Here is a 7130-nt window from a genome sequence, read left to right as displayed (position 1 = left end):
GAAAACGAACCGATTCTTTATAAACAACTCTTTCAAGCACATCGAATATAATCGACTCTCATGCAGGAATTTTTTTTTTTTTTGCTGGTTTCCCATCATCTCTCTCTCTCTCTCTCTCTCTCTCTCTCTCTCTCTCTCTCTCTCTCTCTCTCTCTCATATACCTGTATATATATATATATATATATATATATATATATATATATATATATATATATATATATATATATATATATATATATATATATATACACAGTGAGGAAAATAAGTATTTGAACACCCTGCTATTTTGCAAGTTATCCCAGTTAGAAATCAAGGATGGGTCTGAAATTGTCATCGTAGGTGCATGTCCACTGTGAGAGACATAATCTAAAAAAAAAAATCCAGAAATCACAATGTATGATTTTTTAACTATTTATTTGTATGATACAGCTGCAAATAAGTATTTGAACACCTGAGAAAGTCAATGTTAATATTTGGTACAGTAGCCTTTGTTTGCAATTACAGAGGTCAAACGTTTCCTGTAGTTTTTCACCAGGTTTGCACACACTGCAGGAGGGATTTTGGCCCACTCCTCCACACAGATCTTCTCTAGATCAGTCAGGTTTCTGGCCTGTCGCTGACAAACACGGAGTTTGAGCTCCCTCCAAAGATTCTCTATTGGGTTTAGGTCTGGAGACTGGCTAGGCCACGGCAGAACCTTGATATGCTTCTTACAGAGCCAATCCTTGGTTATCCTGGCTGTGTGCTTTGGGTCATTGTCATGTTGGAAGACCCAGCCTCGACCCATCTTCAATGCTCTAACTGAGGGAAGGAGGTTGTTCCCCAAAATCTCGCAATACATGGCCCCGGTCATCCTCTCCTTAATACAGTGCAGTCGCCCTGTCCCATGTGCAGAAAAACACCCCCAAAGCATGATGCCACCACCCCCATGCTTCACAGTAGGGATGGTGTTCTTTGGATGGTACTCATCATTCTTCTTCCTCCAAACACGTTTAGTGGAATTATGACCCAAAAGTTCTATTTTGGTCTCATCTGACCACATGACTTTCTCCCATGACTCCTCTGGATCATCCAAATGGTCATTGGCAAACTTAAGACGTGCCTGGACATGTGCTGGTTTAAGCAGGGGAACCTTCCGTGCCATGCATGATTTCAAATTATGACGTCTTCGTGTATTACCAACAGTAACCTTGGAAACGGTGGTCCCAGCTCTTTTCAGATCATTGACCAGCTCCCCCCGTGTAATTCTGGGCTAATTTCTCACCTTCCTTAGGATCATTGAGACCCCACGAGGTGAGATCTTGCATGGAGCCCCAGTCCGAGGGAGATTGACAGTCATGTTTAGCTTCTTCCATTTTCTAATGATTGCTCCAACAGTGGACCTTTTCTCACCAAGCTGCTTGGCAATTTCCCCGTAGCCCTTTCCAGCCTTGTGGAGGTGTACAATTTTGTCTCTAGTGTCTTTGGACAGCTCTTTGGTCTTGGCCATGTTAGTAGTTGGATTCTTACTGATTGTATGGGGTGGACAGGTGTCTTTATGCAGCTAACGACCTCAAACAGGTGCATCTAATTTAGGTTAATAAATGTAGTGGAGGGGGACATTTTAAAGGCAGACTAACAGGTCTTTGAGAGTCAGAATTCTAGCTGATAGACAGGTGTTCAAATACTTATTTGCAGCTGTATCATACAAATAAATAGTTAAAAAATCATATTGTGATTTCTGGATTTTTTTTTTTTTTAGATTATGTCTCTCACAGTGGACATGCACCTACGATGACAATTTCAGACTCCTCCATTATTTCTAAGTGGGAGAACTTGCAAAATAGCAGGGTGTTCAAATACTTATTTTCCTCACTGTATATATATATATATATATATATATATATATATATATATATATATATATATATATATATATATATATATATATATATATATATATATATATATATATATATTCCATATTCCCTATTAATATTATTAATATTATTAATATTATTATTATTATTATTATTATTATTATTATTATTATTATTATTATTATTATTATTATTATCAGATGCATTTTATATTTTTACCATTCACCTTAGTCTAAACATTTCATTTTTGGATGTCGTGGTGTTTAGTTAAATGAATCGACTTGAAATAGTAGATTAATGGAAACGTGCATTTAGAAGGAATCGACTCATTAAAACGAGTCTGAATGAGCGTCAGCTTTGGTGCTCGTGGTTCTGTAGAGACGCCGATGCCCCAGCAGGGGGTAGCATTTTAAAGTCATTACAAGCAATGCGCTTAGTACACTACAGTAAGAAATCTCTAGATTTACCCCATTAAGGGTATGTAGAGGTGAAATTCATACAGACAGAATGAGAGGGTGTCAAATGAACTCCCAGAAAAGCCAGAGTTCACTTATCATGCTGGAGACACTGCTCCGTGAAACTTTTGCCACTGAGATAAAATTAACTGTCCAGTTATTTGTTCTCTGGATGAATTAAATAAACATTTAATAAAACTTTATTTTTATTTTATTGTATTAATTTATTATTTCATTTCGATGTATTAAATAGTGCTCGGCTATCCGTGCGTTTCGTGCACACAAAAAATGTGGTATTCCATTATGTTCTTTTTGCATGCAATTGCTGCACTTATTTGCTTCAGAGGTGCATAATGGAGGTGTCTTTTGCTAGTATATATCATATCTCTTACACTGTACATTGGTGAACAGTACAGAGTGACCGTTAACACGTGAAAACATCCTAATGATTACCACGCAACTCAGTGTTGTCGCTTTGGATGTGTCACGGATCTCTCCTCTAAGTCGTGTGTGTACAGAAAGGGCACTCTTATCACACACACAACAATGTGGCCTACATCCCATCACTTTTGATACCAGGGTTGGCAAACTAATCACATTATTACATAACGGTTTGTGGCATTACATGAAGCTTTCAATATGTTGTTTATCTGAAACATGTTTAAAGAAAAATATATAATATATAATCACAATGTAATCTTGCTGTTTTTTTTCATGATTCAGTTTTAAGCTCATATTTTTGTTTAATTTTTTTTCATAAATATGTTTAATTATTTTCACTTGGTATAAAATCCTGAAATGACATTTGATCCTCTGGCACTAGTAAGAATTGATTTCTTGTCAGAAACAGAAATCAAACAACAAATCAAAACAGACTGATGTTTTGCCATTGTGTGTGATGCCATTCTTCCATATCTTTCATTTTTATTCTAATACCAGGATTACTACTATTGTGCTTGTCACCTCATTGATTGCCAATCGAATAAAGTCTCAGTCATAACATACAATGTAATAGAATAGCTGCATTGTATTTAGAAACTTTGAGACCACCATTTCTCATTTCTTGTAAGGATTTCTTTTTAATATTACATTTTAATGTCAGTCATTAATATAACATTGACTGTTGCATGAGAAAATAAACTCTTCTTCCCGTATTGTCAGCAGTTAGCAGAAGAATTTCACTATTTATCACGTATATTTGAGATGGTTGACATTTTTGCCCCCTATTAAATAACTGTAATACACTTAAAACCAAAAAACTGGCACCAGAATCATTGAAGACATCACAACTATTCCAATATAAACAGGTTTAATGTATTCAGGGTGGACCTTTTCTTTAATGACAGAGGGATGTAATAGAGCATGGTTCTATTTAGGAGAATATGAAACACAAGACAATAACAAAACCAATATGTGGATATTCTGAGTCAAAACAAATACTGTTTGCAATGATTTTATAATGTGGTTGAGTCTGAAACCACATCTGCATTTTCTAGAAAAAAAAAAAGAAAGAAAGAAATTAAAAAACATGTTGGCTCTGTCTGTACTTTGATTTGCATGTAAAAAAAACAAATTCTGTTTGTAAACCTCTGGAACACTTGGGTTCACAGGACATGTGCCAACCACCAAGTTCCTGTATGGGGACATATTCGGAAATGCAAGCATCAAGCATCAAGACTTCCACTGTGAATCTATGGCCTGCAGTGCAAGTGAATATGGTAAACGTTGCATGCTTCCCTGCTTCTACTCGAATGATGGGGCTTTAGGCACAATGCATAGCATTCAGAACAAATACCCAGCCATCCATCCAACCAACTGGGCTGTTACAATGTAGATTTCAAGCGGCAAAGAAAGATAAAGCTTTTTATTGAGGTAAGAAATTGAACTCTTGTGTACTGGACACTAGATGTTTATAGCCCTTTAAGTGTTTCCATTTTGTATATCCTGCCAAAAAGAAAAGACCGGAATTAGAAACATTGGCAGGTACAATATGACATTGGAGAGAGAAATGCATGAAATAGAAGACAATCAAGGAACAGTACATTAAAAGTAAAAAAGGACCCAGAAGACAGATTAAGATAAAGTAGAGCTCATGAATTGAATGCATCTCAACATTATCCTAAATGGCTTGTTTTATCCTCCAGCTGGCATAGAAACACAGAGAGCACTACAACGGTATGACTGGCACATGGCATCAACGATTTGACTGGCACATGGCACCAACAATATGACTGGCATGATAAAAAATGAGAGATATTTGTGAGAGCTCATGTAAGATGTAGCGCATTAAATATTAATTAAAAAACTACATTAAATATTAATTAAACATTTCGCACCTCAAATTTGCATATGTTCTCTGCGGGTACATGTATAAATGTTTGCTAATATGTGCAGTCTAGCAGCATGGGTATTACATTTTGATGGGAGTTGATTTAAAATGTTATTTACCTAAATTTAGTGTGGGGGGGGGGGTTTCTGGTCTGTGCTGAATGTTTAATAACTTTTCTGTATTCTGGTATGTTATATATGGTATCACTTGCTGTGAACATTAACACTGCAAATCAATACAAATAAATGTTACATAATTAATACAAATGTGCTGTATGTATTTGCTTGTGCATGATTTCCTTTTTTTTTTTAAACACCAGTCTATTAAATCCAAATAAATAGACAGTGGCTGGTTTGACACTTGTTTTTAGCACTTTTCTAAAACATTAAATAGTGGTGTGTAAAGTGAAATAAATAAATAAAGCTGAGAGATGCCGAAACTACTACTGTTTAATGACACAAGAGAGAGAGGGGATTTGCATGTGTGGGAATAGGAAAAACCATGCTTTGAGCAATAATGAGATCAAGTCTACAGTTCTGGTTAAGAGCCCCTGGGGTCTCTTTGCCCCCCCCCACCTCTCTTGCTCTCTCTCGCTCTCTTTTTCTGCATCTCACTCCTTACCCAAGTCCTCCAAATCTCTTGAAGTATGATTGTTTAGGGTTTTTTTGCTGATACAGCACTGTTGGTGGTTTGGTGCTGTGGTATCCCTGGAGAAATTATGTTTAAGATTACAGTGAGTAGGCCACTTTTAGTGGTTAGACAACAATAGAAAATGGAATGGTTTAACTTTGTATTTATTAATCAACTTTCCTTTCTTTTTTTGTAGTTGCAGACATAAAAAAAAATAGAATAGAATATATATATATATATATATATATATATATATATATATATATATATATATATATATATATATATATATATATATATATAATCGTAGTTGGATTTCTATTTTTATGAACTTTTTAAAAAATTACTGTATGTATTATGGTTGTTGCTCCTATTTTGTCACTACATGATTACTATTATCTTTAAAATTTTCTTGTGTAGTATATATATATATATATATATATATATATATATATATATATATATATATATATATATATATATATATATATATATATATATATATATAGTTGTGTAGAGTTTTTATGTATGAAAAGTACAAACTACTACTAAACCTACTACTATGATTACTACTAATAATATTTATCAAATTATAGTTGGAGTTTGCTTCTTGTGTTTGCTGATGGATATTATGTTTACACTAATAAGCATGTAAACTATGGGGAGATTAGAAATATAATACCCATGAAGAGGGAATCTGGCACTAGATCAAACATCAGGACTTTACTAGACAATTGTGTCATGTGAGACTTATGGTGACCAGCAGTGTCACCAAGTGTCATGTTTTCATACAAACTTTATACTGTAAGAAGAAAACTTATATAAGCCATTGGTGCCATGGCGGTTTTGTAAAAGACAAGCTTTTTTGGAGGGGGTGTAGAACACAATTATTGCAAAGGTGTTTCTAAAATAAGTGATTTATTAAAGCTCTTCTCATTTGGGAAGAATAGAGTAAGTGGTTGTGGCTTACATTATGAATCCACATGATTCTTTCAAACTAGGTCAGTAGAGATATTGTCAGCTGGGAAATTTGGGCACAAACAGGCCAAGCTTCAATGCATGGAAGCAATCAACTCCTGACTATAATTATTTTTAGCAATACAGAAAGACAAACAACAGAGTGGGCTTAAGAAAGAAATATGCCAGCTAAAAACTTCAGGCTTTGAACTGAATACAAATACTTTATTTTATGACAGCACATGGAATTTATATCTAGCACTTTGCAAAAAACATCGAGAACAAAAAAATGAAGCCATATTTTAGAATTGCTGAACCATCAAGAAGCAGTTATTATAACCACAAGTTCTTAATAAATTCTGCTCACCTTATTCTGTCAAAATGAATGTCATATTCTAGACCATGCACATGCAATCACATGTAAGGGACACTTTTGCACACCCATCAAGTTTTCTGGATCAATAGCATCTAGTACAGGAGTTCAAACTGTGCTACAGACCATCTCTTGAATGTATGTTTATACATTCAAGAGAATATATATATGTAAGAAACTAGAGAAGCTTTTGACTGGCAGGAGACATGCTTTGTGGATTATTTCCATGTGAAGTAAGAATATGATATGTACCCATTTCTCAATTCGGGAGAAATAGAAATGTATTCTACATTTTTGCTTAAAACTGATTAAACCTTAATAGGAGAAATCCAGACATTAAACTGTTATAACATGCTTTGATTTCTTGCAGTCCTTGGTAAACAGTTAATGATGGTTGTAATATTATAACAGCTGATAAAATCTGGTGTTAATGTGTGAGAATTTTTTATGAATAACAGGGAGAAATAAAAAAATTAATTCTGGTCACCTCTATTGTATGCATTGTTCATGTAAACACCCCCATGAA

This window comes from Silurus aristotelis, assembly GCF_946808225.1.
Source record: "Silurus aristotelis genome assembly, chromosome: 15".
In the NCBI taxonomy this organism is placed as follows: Eukaryota; Metazoa; Chordata; class Actinopteri; order Siluriformes; family Siluridae; genus Silurus; species Silurus aristotelis.
The sequence above is the reverse complement of the archived record's forward strand: the minus strand, read 5'-3'. Positions refer to the sequence as shown.